The 18,324-nt window shown below is 33.4% G+C and overlaps 1 long non-coding RNA gene across 4 annotated transcripts; it reads left to right on the top strand.

The window, feature by feature from the left end:
* Positions 1 to 13,245: 13,245 nt before the first annotated feature.
* On the top strand, positions 13,246 to 15,230 carry LOC145103978 (uncharacterized). 4 transcript variants are annotated; one of them, XR_013706963.1, is made up of 7 exons: positions 13,255 to 13,364; positions 13,431 to 13,628; positions 13,744 to 13,795; positions 13,875 to 14,193; positions 14,256 to 14,323; positions 14,615 to 14,692; positions 14,995 to 15,230. It is a non-coding gene; the product is annotated as an uncharacterized LOC145103978 (long non-coding RNA). The 4 variants fall into 4 exon arrangements; XR_013706964.1 differs by lacking the exon at positions 14,615 to 14,692; XR_013706962.1 differs by having other exon boundaries at positions 14,615 to 15,230.
* Positions 15,231 to 18,324: the final 3,094 nt, after the last annotated feature.

Raw genomic sequence — 18,324 nt, 5'->3', positions numbered from 1 at the left:
TATATATATATATATATATATATATATATATATATATATATATATATATATATATATATATATATATATATATATATATATATATTTGATGTGTGTCCGCGCAAAGCGGTGACGATAAATAGTTTTTTTTTATGTTTAATAATTTCTTACGGAGAAATTATTATTATATTTTGTTATTAGTTATTATGTAATAAAAATTATCAGTTTTAAATAAAATATTTATGTTTATATCTTATGTTTATATTGTTTATTTTTACTATTGATGTAATTAATTAATATTGATGTTTAGTTTAAGAAATGTAAATTAATTTCTGTATATGAATTTCATATTTTAAATTTTTCATTTTGTTTCAAATTAAATTTCTTAATTACTTTGCTTAATTCAAGTTTTGAAACTTTTGGCAAATATTAATGAATTATTTATGCATAATTGATTTATACAAAAAGCTTTCTAACTTATATCGCTTAAAATTCAAGATATGACTAATATACTTTATAATATAGTATAAGATATATATATATATATATATATATATATATATATATATATATATATATATATATATATATATATATATATATATATATATATATATATATATATATATATATAAGGGAGCGTTCAACTGAGAACATTTCTTATTGCGAGAACATTTGAGAACAAAATTCCTTCGTTAATTTATAAGGTGACACTTTCGTAATTAAATAAAAAACTATAAAATAATATTCATATAAATCAAAAATAGTTAAAAACAATTAAAAAAAACCAACCGACCTACACCACCCACAACCCAACCAACACCACCCATCACCACCACCTGCAACCCACCAATCACCACTACCCACCACCACTACCAACCACCCATCACCACAACTAACAACACATTACCACCACCCACAACCACAAACACAACTCGCCACCCCCACCACCATCACACATCATCACCACCCCCAACAACCACCCACCACCAAGACCCGTCACCACCATCCCAACCATCACTCACCAAAATCATCACCACCACCAATCACCCACCAAAACCACCACCACCAACCATCACCACCCAACACCACAACCCACCTCTACACCAACCACCTACCACAATTTCCAACACCTGCCACTACCACCAACCTCCATCCACCAACATCATCATCCATCATCACCACCCGCCTCAACCACCCATCACCACCACACGCCAACACCACCACCACCCACCAAAACCACCAACACCACCCGTCACCACCACCCACCAACCACCACCCACAAACCACCACCCATCACCATCACCCACCTCCGCCACCCACCACCACTACCCACCACCATCACCCTTACCATCATTACCGCCATCACCCACCACTACCACCCACCCAACACCACTACCCGCCTTCATCATCACCCGCCACCACCAACCATCATCACCCACCACCATCCCCACCCCCACCACCCACCCCCACCATCATCACCCACCCCCATGACTACCATCCTTACAACTACCTACCACCCACTACAACCACCACCACCCACCACCCACCCCCACCACTCACACCACCATCACCCGCTACTACTACGTCACCACCCACCACCACCACTACTAACCACCTACTAACACCCACTAACCACCACCATCACATATCACCTATCACCACCCACTAAACACCACGTTCGGGGGCGGAGGACGTCATGTATAGTATCAAAACAATTTAATAATAGTAATCAAAGCAACAACAACCATTGTATTGATATTAAAATGTTTACATTGTATTCGAATCATATATGACTGACTCCAAAAGTAAATAGCAAAGTAAAGACTTGAAGCTACTATACTCCATCTTCTAGGAACCTGGGCGTGTATCTGTCTACTAGTGTCCTGAGAATACAAGTTGTTTTTAAAGAGTGTCAACATTAAAGTTGGTGAGTTCATAAACGTTTTGTTTTAGAAAATAGGTTCCTTGTTCTTTGTAAAACATGATGTGTTTCTCCAGAAAATCCTATATCTTCTGATGTAATAAATGATAAGTAAAATGATTCGTACAAGTTTCCTTCCACGAGTACTTAGTGCATACAGGTCATATACAATCCAAATCGAACAAACAATCGATTGTGTGGTTCTGCCCCAAGCCCACAACCAAACAAGGAACATGAAATGAGGCGGAGGCCACACATCCCACTATCTGTCGGATCCTCATGTATATAAACCTGACGTATTCACTAGGTACTTACAGAATTAACTGTATTAGTCCCTTGAAATATGTTGAAAGTGTTCCTTAAGAAAATCCTATATTTTCTTAATATGAAATTTGATAATACCAGTTCCTTCTATAACCACTTAGTTTATACTAATTATATATAAACCAAAATCAAACGGATAGTTAATTGTGTGGATCTGCCCTAAGCCCACAACCAAACAAGGAACAGGAAATGAGGCGGAAACCACACATTCCACTGCCTATCGGATATTCTTCATACATAACCTTGCTGTATAAGCTAAGGAATCATAGAATTAACAATGATTGTTCGTTAGTTGAATGGTAAACCGTTTGCTTGTAAAACACTGGTGTTTGTCCTGGAAAATCCTATATTTTCCATAAAAGTGAGTTGTTGTCTTAAATGTCCCAAAACTGAAAGGTACAAGTATTTCCCATACTTAAGTTGTTAAAGTGTAGCTTTATTATTAAATAAAACTAGTCGAAAACGTGTTTGTTCTGTAAACCGGGAGTGACGTTAATACCCTCCTGTAATCGCTAAGTATATACGAGTTATAGAAATTTAGATTGAACATACATTCGATTGGGTGATTCTACCCTAAGCCCACAACCAAACAAGGAACAGGAAATGAGGCGGAAGTCACACATCCCACTGCATGTCGGATGTTATTTTCATATTACCCGTGTGTATATACCATGTAATCACATGTTATTAACCCTGGATAATGTTTGTTAAGTATATTATTACGTGAACGAGTCGTTGTTTTATCCGTGTGAGTTCTTATAACCATACTGATGGACGTTAAACACTACGACGTACTTCGGACGTCGTAAACATTAATGACGTTTGTCACCCAGGACAATTGTAGCTAATAGTTAGGGCGTGGGATTGTCAGTCCCATATAGATCTATACACAAACTCACGCTCTCCCTCCAGGAGACTGTGGTTCCTAAGGATAGACTTCCCTTGGTACTTAGATAAGTACCCGAAGACGTGTCTCACAGTTTGGTTCTCTCAACGAATTCACGAATAATACAATGAAAAACCCTTTTTGTTAATAACATGTATCCTTGTAAAAGTAGTACCTTTGTTCCATAGTTTATAAGTTTGTTTCCGTGTTAAAATCTGTGCTTGTAAAGTTTGTATCTTAACATGTTTTGTAAAATTGTCCGTAAGTCTAGTAGTAACAATGTTTGTCGTGTTTAGTAAGTTCCGCTTTCAAATGCATGTTAACGATAATAAAGTATAATAAACAAAAATTATATTTTTAAACACAAGATTACTTGTGTTTTACTTGTATCCCCCCCCCCCCTAAAACATTAAAAAGCTTTGAAAAATATGGGGTATGAACTCGCCATTGATTATGTGCACGTGCTCGACAACAAAACCGGAAAGATGACCCTCGGGTTGGAGTACGCGGAATTAATGGTATCCTAATGATAATTAAACACATAATTGTATTTAAATTAGCGAAACCATTAATTAAAGTGTTAGAAAATACTTTCTTTTGGGTTAGGAATGTTACCGAGACTTGTTTGAAGTGAAAAAAGGAGGGTTTTCGGCCAAGGTTCTCGGCTCAAGGCTGTTTTCGGTTGGGATCCAGGTTTTCGGCCGTGAACTGGGTTTGCTTCCCTTGAAGATATGAAGGTTGTTCTTGGTGTTCTTGAGGAAAAACTTGAAGATTTGAAGGTTTGTTCTTGAAGATATGAATGTTCTTGGGAGCAACTTGAGAGAGTTTTCGGGTGAAGAATGTGAGAAATGAAAAATCTCTCCGGGAAAAACCTTTATATCGGTTGGGTTTGCGGTCGGAAACGGGTTCTCGACCGTAAACGGGTTTATGGTCCAGGGGTTTACGGCCGTAAACGCGTGGCTGGACGAGTTTGCTGATTTTTCGAGGGAAATCTTGATTTTTCGAGTGCTTTTGGTTTCGAAACTTATATAAATTTTATTTATATAATTTAAATGGTTCCAACCCTTACGAACTTAACGGAATAAATAAAATTCGAAATTTTATTTAACATAATTGACTTTTGTTGACTGGAAAAGTATCGGGTTGTCACACAATCCACCATGTGATTATATGTACGTAATCACATATGATTTATATGGGCAAGAAAATAAATATTGTGTGCATTAATCATATGTGATTAAATACATACAATCACATATGATTCATTATATGAGAATAATTATTGAAAAAAAATACAAAAACAACTCTTATCCATATTAATCATATGCGATTATATACACGAGAACACATATTGAATCAAGAACGTGAAAACAAATATTTTCACATAAATCATGTGATTAAATACATATAATCACATGTGATTAAATACACCTGACCAACTATTGAATTAAAAATGCAAAAATTAATATTGCTCTCATAAATCACATGTGATTATATGTACCTAATCACATATGATTTATGTTGACGAGATTTATTTTCACGTTTCAATTTAATAATTGGTGTTGTATATATAATCATATGTGATTAAATACATGAGAACAACTATTTAATCGAGAAATTGAAAACGAATATTGTCTATATAAATCATATATGATTGGATACATATAATCACATGTGATTAAATACACGAAAACAACTATTAAATCGAAAACGTGAAAATGAATCTGATCCATATAAATCATATGTGATTTGATACATATAATCATATATGATTATATGTATTTAATCGCATATGATTTATGAGGACAATATTCATTTTCACGTTTTCGATTCAATAGTTGATCTCGTGTATTTAATCACATGTAATTGTATGTATTTAATTTTGCATGATTTATGTGGACAATAGTCATTTTCGAATCGATTCAATTATTTTTCTCATATATTTAGTCACATATGTTTATATGTATTTAATCACATATGATTAATATGGACTAAGAACATCTACTGAATCGAGAACGCGAAAACAAATCTTATATACATTAATCATATGTGCTTTAATATATATAATCATATGTGATTAAATACATGATAAAAACTATTGAACCGAGAAATCAAAAATGAATTTTGTCCATATAAATCATATGTGATTAAATTAATATAATCACATGTGATTAAATACACGAAAATAACTATTGAATCGAAAACGCGAAAATTAATATGGTCCATATAAATCATATGTGATTAGATACATATAATCACATGTGATTATTTGTGTTTAATCTTATATGATTTATGTGAAAAATATTAATTTTCACATTTTTGATTCAATAGTTGATCTCATGTATTTAATCACATGTGATTTTACATATGTAATCACATATGATTTATGTGAACAAGATTCGTTTTCGAATTCTTAATTCGATAGTTGTTGTAGTTATTAAATCAAATGTGAGTATATGTATTTAAATCTTGTATATTTTTTAAAAAATCAATACAAACCTTTTTTGCCAATTGAAAATTAGAAACATACTTAAAAGTGACAAAATCACATTAAAACGGAAGGTAACAAAATGAGAGGCACATAAGAACTATAAGAAAAATAAATCCTCAAAACTAAAAACTCTTTTTATCAAAGTTTGTTTATACGATTAAAATGGACTCATTCATAATAAAATGGGTCGAAATTATTATCTTTATTTGGGATAAAATAAATATACATCAAACTTATTATAATAACTTATTATAACAAAAAACAAAGGAAGCAACCATTGCATTTCATTATTATTATTATTATTATTATTATTATTAACCTTTACCACAATAACGTTATTATTAGTTATACCAGATGGTATTTTGGGTTGTGCTACAATATAAATAGCAACTATGAAGTTTCAATTTCATGATGATTTTATTGTTTGAAAAGTTCTTTTTATACTAATTTGAGTATCATATACAACCAAAAAGTTCAAAACGGTGATAAGTTCTCATACAAAGTCGAAACTAACAATTTAATAACATATGAAAATATAATTTGAATCAAAAACCTTTCCATAAAGAAAAACTCCGAACTTGAAATAAAATTTGATCCAACTACCACCGAAACATTGCATTTAAGATCTGTACCTACACCAAATGCAATCAATAATAACATAAATTCTTTAAGAGCATATGCAGAAAACTAAAAGTTGCACAAAGTTGTAAAAATGTATACAAACATGGGGGAAGATTATGCTTCAACTTATTGGCTTTCTCGGAGTCGAATACACATAAATTACAGAGATACTTTGAACACCTAACCTTGAACTTGGCAGCATCCTTGCTTTTCTTGATTTTCACAGATCATGCATCCTTCCTTCTTGCATTCGGAAGCAAGTCCTTAATGTCGTGAATTTGTTTAGGCAACGACGACGTTCGACGAGTTTTTCGGACCGCCACTTTGGTTGAATATCTATAATCGTAAATCTTCACCGTCATATATCCACCTCTTTCGCCGGAGACCTGTTCATCTTCACCGGATCGGACCACCTCTGTCGTAGATCCATCCTTGAAACGCCAAAACCCTAGAAATGTCGCCGTCATCACAAAGGTTTTTGTGATCTAGAAGTAGCTGTAACGCCCGTGTTTCTAGGCCAGTCATTAATATTGACATAATAGTCTAGGTTAACCTTTGTAAGTCATTTTGAAGAAATGAAGATGAATTATGTGATTTTTATGTGTTTTGTGCTTAATTATTAGGATTTAATTAATTAAGAATAAAAATGAGCGTCGAAAATAAATATTAGATAAAGCCGATATCTATTAAGAAAGTTGTAGTGATCGTAATAAGGATTCCAGATATATAAAGAATACCGAAATCCGAGTTTTAACGAAGAAGTTATGACATGTCGAAGTTTCGCGACAAAACCGGCACGGTACCGAATGACGTAAAAAGTGAGTTTTTGATAAACTACTTTTTAGCCTTAGTGATCTAAATGAAAGTCGTAGTGTTCATTAAACCGAGAGTATGCATAAAAAGAACGCCCAAATCTAACTTCGTATGAGGAAGTTATGATTTTTCTAAGTTTCAGCTTAGCGGTAGACAGCTAAAAACTCGAATTTTAGATCGAGTGATTATTAGCCGACACAACCTAAACGAGAATCGAATGTCTCGTCAATAGTAGTACAACGGTAAAAAGACAGACGAAAACGGACGTCGGATGAAGAAGTTATGAATTTTTAACGGATTTCCTGTCCCGGTCTGTTAAAAATAATAATATAAAAATTAAATTCAAAATTAGCCGACGAAGTCTAAACGAAAGTTGTAGAGAGTAATTTTACCTACGCGTGCATATAAAGAACGTCAAAAACGGAGCCCGTATGCGGAAGTTATGGATTTTAGAAGATTGGGGCATAATTTTCGAGAATTTTCGCATGAATAGTGCCGGCCACGTCACCGCTCTCGCGATCAGCCTCGTGTCCGACCAGTCGACGCGTCCCGCTTCCGGATTCGACTGAAGTCGCAGCCAACCGGAGTCCGACGCGCCTCGCCCCGTGTAGCGTCCGAACCTCGCACAGGTGGCCCTTCGCATGCGCGCCGCGTGCCTTCGCCTCCTGCTGCCACGTGCCTTCGCTGCCACCTCCTTCTCGGCCGACCCTCGCATCCTCGGCCTATAAAAGGGAGGCATGCGAGCCTTCTCGGGTAATTTGGAGAAATTGTCATTTTTCACCCCTTTTTCAATATTTTTATTATTTTGACTTCCCCCGAAGCCCCGGGGTTATTTCCAACACCCGGAACACGCCCCGAAGTACCCGAAGACCCAACAAATTTTATCTTTTCGGTTTTGAAGCCCAACCCTTGCAGAGCCCGGTTTCTCAATAAAACTACCGGTTTTATTAGAAACGATCGTTTTAGGAAACGAAGTGCTGCCCGATTATCGTTAAATCAAGTGGGTGTATAGTCACTTTCATCTTACACATAGATATGAAGTATTTTATATAAAATACGTGCTATGTGAATATATATTGCTTAGTTATTTGAGATGAATGATTTATATAGGTTTTTAAATTGTATATGTATTTTTATCTACAAATATGTTGGGTAAAACATGGGTAGATGAATTATATGATGTGTGATGAAATAAAAATTGATGAGAGGTATCGATGTTTAAGATGATCTAGTCATCTAGCAGAGTATAGACAACGGCCACATACTACTCTAGATAGTCCAGTTGAACGTTAGCAGACTCGTAATTGGTAGGTATGTTTGAACTATATGTTCATAAGGTGTTCTCGAACTATATGTTCATTAGGTGTTTTTGAACTATGTGTTCATCCGATAGTTCTTCTTTTTGACACTGTTACGTGTCGGGGTACGGGAGCGTGCGGGAGTACTTTATTAGTATTTTCCCTATACTTTTTATTTTGAAGAGCTTTGGAGTCTTCGGTTCTTTTATGAGGTGATCGGACGAGCTTCATGAGTCAGCGTTTCCGTTCACGATGTCGGATAGGGTGAGTCTGGGGGTAAAATACCTCACGATATTCAGATCACTGCTAGGAAAAGTTCGATGATGGATAGGGTGAGTGTGGGGGTTACATACCTCACGATATTCAGATCACTGCTAGGCAAAGTTCGATGCTGGATAGGGTGAGTCTGTGGGTAAAATACCTCAAGATATTCGGACCACGGCTAGGCATTGAAAACTACCCCTGACTTAATTGTCTTGTGGTTCTTTCTTTTACGAACGAAGGTTCGTGGTGAAACTTATTCCATTCCTCTCATTTGATGTCTTTATCGATCCTCGTTTGCTGCTAGGGAATTTCCGAAGCAGTTTCGTCAGTTGGTTGTTCATATCGATCCTTTAGGCTAGATCTAGTAAGATCACTGTATAGGATCAGTATGTGGGGATCGACGTTTGTTAGTGCTTGTAGTATAAACCTTGGGCAGTGATGGACTTCGTGCCTATTCCTTAGGAAAATTCCTTAGGAATTAGTGATAGATGATTCTTAGGGTAACTCCTTAAGAAATAAAGAAGATAATGGGGTTGGGTATTTGGGTTGATTGTTTGATGTTTAAACATAATAAATTTATTTATTGTGGGTTGAAAACCCTATATGCTCACCAGGCTCCCAAGCCTGACCCACTCAGTTTATTTGTATCACAGGTATCGATACGATGTTGCTTTACACTGAGAGATTAAAAAGGGAAGTAGATCACTAGTGTAAATGAATGTAAGTTTTGTTTATGCTTATGTTTTTGTATTGACAATGACATCCCAGTGGTTTAAATGAATAAAATACATTTCTTTAGAAATGATTTGATAACATATTTATCATGTTTTTCTGGGAACAAATTCCGCAACATCTTTGAAAAGGATTACTCTGATTTTATTTTAAAAAAAAATATAAATTAAATCGTTCTTTTCTGGCCGTGAAATTAGGGATGTCTCAATAGCCGAAACTCTAGACACGTTATCATCGTCGGTAGGTTTTTCAGACGATGTGAAGTGGCGGCAGTCTAGTGGATCTAGATCTGGAAGTGGTGGTAAGTGAAGAGGCGGAGGAGGTGGTTTCTAACGGTGGGAGGCGGATGGAATTGGCGAACAAACAGATCTGGAGAGAGTGAAAAGTTGTCGGTGCGGCGTTTCTGGTGACATTACGGTGGTTCCGGTGACGATCTGGTGGTCGTGATGACGGTTCAAATTATCTTTAAGATGAGAGAGAAAATGATCAGAGAGACATGTAGAGAGGGAAAGAGGAGAGATATGTAGAGAGAGAAAGAGAAGAAATATGTAGAGAGAGAAAATAAAAATCACGTTTTTAAAAAAATTAAGATTCTAATTATTTTTAGTAAAAAAATTAAGATTCTAATTGTTTCAGTAAATCGTTTGTTGGTTAGTTTTTAACAAAAAATGTCATTATTAGAAAATAAAAACGAAAGTACAATGTTATGAAAATAAAAATGAGAGAAAAAAAACTAAATTGTTAGAATTTCATGGTTTTATTACTAAGAATCACATCCAGGGGCGGACCTAGGGGTGGTCCATAGTGGCACCGGCAACCCCTAACTTTTCCGGCCGCCGTGGAAAATTTTTCGAAATTTTTACTTTTATACTACCGTGCAACCCCTAACTTTCCCGTACAACCTCTATTGTAAAATTCTGCGTCCGCCCCTGATTACATCGGTCATTTGTGTCCAACCATATCATACGTCCAACCACATCATACTCGGAGCAACGGGAATGTTGATGTAGTCTTCAATGGAGAGAAAGTGGCAGCCATGGTGGAATCACTGTCCTAAAACATGGTGGAGAAGGCAGATGCATAAGCTTTGACATATGTTCTCTTGAAAGATGGCCTGCAAAAACTAAAAACATATAATCAATTAAGAAGAAATAAATATCAACTTTGTTGACAATATATCGCCTCTCACACATATTTTCTAGTAATAACAAAGGAACACAAATGTGTTCAATAGTAACAATATTCTCCAAAAACGCAACACCAAAAAAGGGTAAATTACGGAAAATAACCCATACTTAATTTTTTGCCCGTAATAACAACAATGAACTTGATTTTTTACCTATAAAAATAATGTGCTTATAGGTTACCACTAACATGGGAATCATACGTCTATATTAACTTGATTAAAAAGTTGACGAAATGATTAAATTTGAAATATTAACTGACAAATCAAATAAGGATCGACCATATACACGGTTAATATGTACCTAAAATTTCCAAATGCATGGAATAGGATATTATAACCACTTGCTCTTAAAGATTTCAAGACAATAAATATCAACCGACACCAGATATATTTTGAGGTGCGATCTAGTTTAATTGAGATATTAATCTTTTTTTTTACCAAAATAAAAAGATTGAAGAAGAAGCATTTTTTTCTACATCGCCATCATCACCCCTGACTCCAGCTGATGCTTTAATGGATGTTTTAGAGTTATGGACAAAGTTGTTGGTGTCTCTGCTGATGGTGTACAAACTGAATACGCAACAGTATTTCCTACCACTCTAGGAGAGGCTCGAGGTGATATCCCTGTGGCCGAGTTTGAGGTCCGGCCAATTGGTTCAGCCATATTATCGAACATATTGGGATCAATCAAAGCACTTCATTCTTTAAAGAAAAAAAAAGGCCGTGGAGGCTTGGATATTAGTTGCTTAACGTTTCACTGAATTCTTCTAATGTTTAATTTCACGAAACAAAAGGAGCAAATAAAACTTAACAGGATAAAAAAAAAAAACAGGGCCTTACAGTAGAATTTTTGAAGTCTTTATATACACATGTTCACGGGTGTCTTACTAACTTTAGATGACTTAATTTATCTTCATCCAAAAAGATACTCATCCACCTATATAAAGAAACAAAACCATCGTTCAAAATATTATATGAAATAAAAAACATATCACCTGACAACAATCTTACAAAAATAACTAATAAAAATAATATCAACTAAACTTAGCAATTTAATTTTATCTTCTGTATTTTTTCTTACTAAACATAGTCCAAAACTTTTAACATTAACAAAAACTTTCACTACAAGAAAAAGTCGAAATAACTACGGAAATTTGCTACGAAAGTAAAATCCGTAGTTATTTTGCTACAGATTATGCTACGGAATGGCTTGTCGTAGCTATTTTGCTATGGAACTTGCTACAGAATTACATTCCGTAGGTAATATTTGAATAACTATGGAATGTTGCTACTGAATTAAAAACCGTAGCTATTCTACTATGGAATATACTACGAAGTAGTTAGACGTAGGTATATTTGCTACGGAATTAGCTACAGAATTGCATTCTATAGCTAATATTTGAATAACTACAAAATTTTGCTACGCAATCGGAGTCTGTAGTTATCATGCTACGAAATTTGCTACAGAATTATAAGACGTAGGTATTTTGCTACAACTGTTGCTACAAATTAAAGTTTGTAGTTATTTTACTACATAAATTGTTACGGAATCAAAATCTGTAGCTATTTTGCTATAAATTTTTCTACCACATCTAAGTCCGTAGCTAGCTTGCTACGACATTTGTTACGGAGTCAAAATCCGTAGCTATGTCGCTACAGAATTTGCTACAAGATCACAGGTCGTAGCTATTATACTATAATATAAAAATCATAAATATTATACAATTGAAGTTTCCAGTATGCAATTTTAATTGTTTGGAGGTTTCTTAAGTAAAGTTTAAACCCTTAAAACCGAAATTCGAATTGCAATTACTAATTACTTAATTAAAAATTATTTTTATATTTTATACATTAAATAAAATATTAAATAACAAATATAAAGTAAAATACATTTTAGACCTTAGACCGTTTTATGGTTTTCAGTATTCATTATTTACGACTCATAATCCTCACGAATTCACGACATACTCATACCGAGGAAACCGATTCAAGGAAACCAAAAAACCCATAAACCGAAACCGATTCGCACCTCTAATATTTAAGATTGAAGCCTTTCTGAAATTGTGAGTCCATACTTTAGTAGCAACCATGTTGCATTTGAGGTAATCAAGAACCGCCAAAATCTTAGAAATAGTTTGATAGGGGGTTGGTCACATCCCGTTTGTTTGATCGATTGTGGTGCTTTCCGATGCGCATTGGACCTCGATCGAACCTCTTAATAGAAAATAGGGTTGTGCATGGGTCGGTTTTGGTCCCAAACCCAACCCAACCGCTTTCTGGTTTTTAGAACCTAATAGGATCAGTTTCTGGTTGGTTCGGTTTCTCGGGTTCTGAGGTCGGTTTGGATGGTTTTTCAGTTTATTGGGTTCAACCCATACACTGATCACAGGTTCTAGGTTTAAACCCATGGGTTTTGGGTTCCAATCCATTTTCCATAAATGAAGCAACAAGTTAAATACTTCAAAAAACACCAAATTGAAGTCAAATACTTCAAAAAACATGAGTCTTACAACAAATAGTCTATTACAAGTTACAACCAAAGCTCGAAATAGTCTTTTACAACCAAAACACAATCAAGTATGGGTGGTTTCTCGGGTTGGATGGGTCGGTTTCTTAGGGCGGTATTTTCGTTTTTAAGGATGGGTCGAAATAGTCTTTTACAGCCCTAATTTTAGAGATTCACATGGCCGGACTGCCCTCCATTGGGCTTCACTTTATGGCAGGTTTTGACTTTTACTTATTCTTCTTCTTCTTGTTCTTTACAGAAGTTGAAGAAAACACGTGATTATGAAGATCCAACAAAAATACAGGGGTGGAAAAGAAGGAATGAGTTCTTAAAGATTAAGGTAAACTGGTGTTAGTTTTTTATGTTGTTAATTTAAGTGGGAATCTTATTTATTTGATTTTTTTAGGCACATTTTCGTGGGCATAAAGTTCGAAAGCATTATAAAAAAGTGGTGTGGTCTGTTGGGATAGTGGAGAAAGCGATACTCAGATGGAGACCAAAGAGCCGTGGGTTGCGTGGATTCTGGCCGGAATTGAGAGCTCCGGAATCGGAATATGATTTCCTGAGAATAGGTCAGAAACATAAATATGTTGGAGTGGAAGAGGTAGAAACATCCTTGCTTTCTAACTCAAATATACTAGGACTGATTCATAAAAATCATAAGATGTCTAAGCCAAAAGCATAGGTAATCACTAATATACCATTGTTTTTACCTGAAGGAAATGAAGCGCCAGCATAAGAGAAGTATCCCTGCCATTAAAGCCCGTTCTGGTGAGGTTTCCCTGCTCGACAATGGTGATTTTTTTTCACTTTTGTCACTATTTATCTGTATGTGTATCTCTCTATGCAGTTTGTTAAAGCTGCAATGAAATGATCAAGAAATATGAGCTGTTGACTGGGGAAACTGGTGTGGTGGACATCATTTCAAGAACATCATTCAGCATCAGTTTCGAGGAAGGAAAGAAGATATTTAAAATCGGATCTTGCTATCCAACTCTTTTTTATACTTAATCTTCCTAGAGCAAGGTACCATTGATTTCAATTACGATTGGACTATGTATTTCAAGCTCTAATCTTGGAAAGAGATTGGCTTCTTCTGATCAAAACAAAATGATGTCTGAATCTACACTTGATGTATTAGCATATGGAAGTAGCTTGAAATACTCAAGGTATGTATTTGATATTTGTTTTTCATTGTATGGAAACCAAGGGCTGATTTGTCTTTTCACAGGGAGGCTTTTGGTGACTTTAAAGATGGACCATTTGATTATGACAGATTTACTCATGGCCGACTATGAGGTTAGGAAGAGAAGAGCAGAATATATATATATATATATATATATATATATATATATATATATTATATATATATATATATATATATATATATATATATATATATTCCTTAAATCTTACTTTTGTAATAGTTTTGCAACTATAACTGATATGATGGTTGCCACATTGTATAGAATTCAGTTGCCAAAAGGTATAAATCTCATTTGTCAGATGTTTAAAACTTGAGAATTTATACCATCTAAGTTGGTTCATAGATTTGGGGCTGATGATGTGCATTTTTTATCCACACAACAGTTTATAAACAATCAAACAAAAAAGTTCACATATCTGGCCCCACAACGCGGGGTCACTCATCTAGTTGACATTAAAATAGTAAGTATTTCTTTATCTTTTTTTCTTTAAATGTTTTCTACCAGGCTTAATATTTTATAAATTTGAAGAGTAATAAGTTATAAAATTTATTTCATTTTGGGTATTATATATATAAACTCGATTTTCATTATTTTTAAGGAATGGAATCCACCACAAAAAACGAATTAAAAGGACCTTTCTATGTTTATTTTTCAAATTGATGGGTAGTATATGATGTCAAATTGCTTACAATTGTTTTCTACATATCCCAAGATTTTGCATGTTCTTCCCTCTATATAGTGCCGTACATTTTTTTTTCTCAGGTTGGGGGTGGCAAAGATGGATACACAGATGCTGATATTGATAAAATTCCCAAAGAATGATCTTCTTTTGTGTCAACCTTTATTTTTCGGTGATATTTTGTACCGACAAACAATATTTTCGGTAACTTAGAAATGTTTGTTAGTATTTCACATAGGATTTCTACAATATTTTTGATAAATTGTTATTGCATTTACATAATGCTGATTTTGTTATAAATTTGCTTGGGAAATAAAATTAAGTCATTTTTGTATGTATTTGAACTATTCATGTCATCATTTTTGGCTATTGATATTTTTATGGAGTTACTACAAATATTTTTATGTAGTATTATGTAGCTGAATTTCTATGGAATCTATTATGTCACATTTTTTCCGCAACGGAAGTAGGCCGTGATAAATTTACTATGAAATATTTGCAACAGAAGTGTATTGTAGTAAATTTTCTACGGAAATAAACCGTAGTAAATTTACTACGAAATATTTGATGCGGAATTATGTCATTGTAAATTCACTACAGAATATTTGCTACGCTATTATCGGTAGTGGATTTTCTATGGAAATCAACTACGGGGTTAGTTTGTAGTTAACTTGCAACAGATTAACTACGGAACGGGTTGTAACGGGTTGTAGTTAATTTGCTACAGACTTGCTATGGAAAAAATTGTAGTTAATTTGCTACGACATTGCTACAAGTATAGTTCATATCTATTTTACTACGGAATAAGTTTGTTACAAATTCCGTTGCGAAGGTCCTACGGATTCCGTAATAAACCTTTACTAACGAAGAATTTTGCTACAGAATGGTTCCGTAGCAAATTCCGTCTCTAATCATGTTTAACTACGGATTATCATGTTTTAACTACGGAATTTTTCCGTAGTTATTTTTCTTTTTTCTTGTAGTGTTTGTTTCTCTAAGACTACTGACACCATCAAAAACTTAATATAAAGAAATTTGACAACAACAATATAAATACCTCAGCAACATCAAGAACATGCTTATTTACCAAAGTTTGAATATATAGGGCCCGTATGTGAGCATTTCAAATTACCAAATAATAGCATAAAAAACTTGACAACATCAAACGTTTTTTATAGCAGAAAGAATTGCAAATTACTAAAGAATCTAAATCTAATACTTCTTAGTACCATCCTCACCATTTCAACACCAAACTAAATCCATTGCAAGAAAGGGTCATTATAAATTATTTTACCAGTGAAATACATGTATCATCCTTTGGTGGGCAGGTTTTACTTATAATTTTAAATTAACAACAACGAGAAACCTGACCAACTTAATCGATCCATTAATTTAAAATAATTCTAAATGAAAAAAATGTGTCACAACTCATGAGGAAAGAGCAATGAAATCTCAATACAAACTATTTAAATTAACGATAAAACTTAACGGGAAAATAAAACTCTAACCAAGTTATCAAAATTAACAATGAAAAAATGTGTCCCCTGATATCAAAACTTGAAACCCTTTCTCTAACCAAATAGAAAAATCAAACAACTCTAAACTTGAAAAGCCTACGCTAAATAAATTAAGAAATCATATTGTCAATCCAAACTATTTTGACATAGAACTCAAACACCAAGATGCAGACTCAATGCTATGTATTCTCGTAAAAATCAAGTTTTACATGCACAAAACTAATGAAATGGGATTCAAGAAAATAATAAAAGGAACCCCTCATATCGTCTTCATCAATTTTCAGATAGAAGTTATGCTATTAATCATATTGTAAGAAGGTATAGATGTTAACACATACTATTGTGAGCATTCATTATATATACGAAGATAATGTTTAGAAGATTCATGCAGAGAAGTTTAATGATCATTTAATTATAGATACTAAGATACAATTGTGATCATTCATAATTTTAGACACTTCCCAACGTGGATAATTAAACAGAAAAGTTTGAAATGACATAAGAATTGTGTGGAAAACAAAGGAAAAGAGGAAATAAAGAATATACCAAGCATTTTATGACAAAGGCAAAGGGAAACAATGAGTTTATGCCAAGTTAGAGCAAATAACAAACCTTAAATACAAATCAAGATCCTCATTCTTCACAAAATGAGCCTTTTTTTCTTTATATTTAGTTACTAGGTTACAACCCGTGGTAACCACGGGTAAAAAAGAAAATAATATTGATAGTTAAAAATACGATGGAATATCAAAGATTTATATATTTTTAATAAATTAATAAGATATAAGTTTTGTTTAGACTTTTATATTGATTATTTAAACATAATATATATATATATATATATATATATATATATATATATATATATATATATATATATATATTAATTTCAATTTCCCATATACGCTATGTATGTGTATACATTTAATAAAACTATGATTCTATAGAAGGAATATAAATTTAAATAAAATGTACAAAAAGATAACTAATCATAAATGATATTGATATAAAAAAATTAAATATAACAAAAATGTAATAAAAACACATAAACACAACACAATAAATTTTAATAAAATATGACTGAAATGAAGAATAAGTAGGTACTTTGAAGTAATGAAGCAAGTTTATAACATGTGTGCCACTTTAACAAAGTAAAATAACATAGAGACTAAAAAAATCATATGCCTCTTGAACACAAAGAGGCATAATTTTGAAGGGTGAGAAGGGAAAGAAATAAAACAGATACCATGGAAAAGAAGATATAAAAATTTCATCGATAAATAAGGATCTTAAAAGAAGATATAAAAATTTCATCGATAAATAAGACACAATGAAAAAGATATGTAGAAATATTCGGCAACAAATAACTCATAAATCATATATTCAAACTTTGATAATCATAAATGAATAAGGCACAATATAGATGTAAAAAATCAAGTACAATTGTCATAAAAAAACGAATAAAGCTTGTAATTCAACTTCATGTTTCATTTTATAGCTAGAATTATAAACCAAACTATCATACTTTATAGAGATATAATGATTAGTGATTTGATCATCATATCTTGTATTTTCTTTAAAATTGTTTAACTTTAAAAACAAAAATGTAACTACAGCTTAACTATGTTCTTACCATACAATGACCGCTAATTACTTTTAGCAAACATCGAATTGTTGCCATACAATGAGCGTTAGTTAATCGAATTGCATCAAATTAAACATATACCATGGTCAATTAAAGCCACAAATAAAATTACTTCATAGGTTTAAATTTTAGAACATAGAACAGTTTAAAAGTAAACATTAACTTTAGAGATATTGTTTGACTTTAAGTATATAAATTAACTAAAAATGAATAGATAATAAAGCTAGTTCATTGTAGGAAAAGAAAATGGA

Source organism: Lactuca virosa, chromosome 4 (assembly GCF_052849685.1).
Source record: "Lactuca virosa cultivar CGN04683 chromosome 4, Lactuca_virosa_CGN04683_v6, whole genome shotgun sequence".
In the NCBI taxonomy this organism is placed as follows: Eukaryota; Viridiplantae; Streptophyta; class Magnoliopsida; order Asterales; family Asteraceae; genus Lactuca; species Lactuca virosa.
This window is presented reverse-complemented; position numbering and strand designations above follow the sequence as displayed.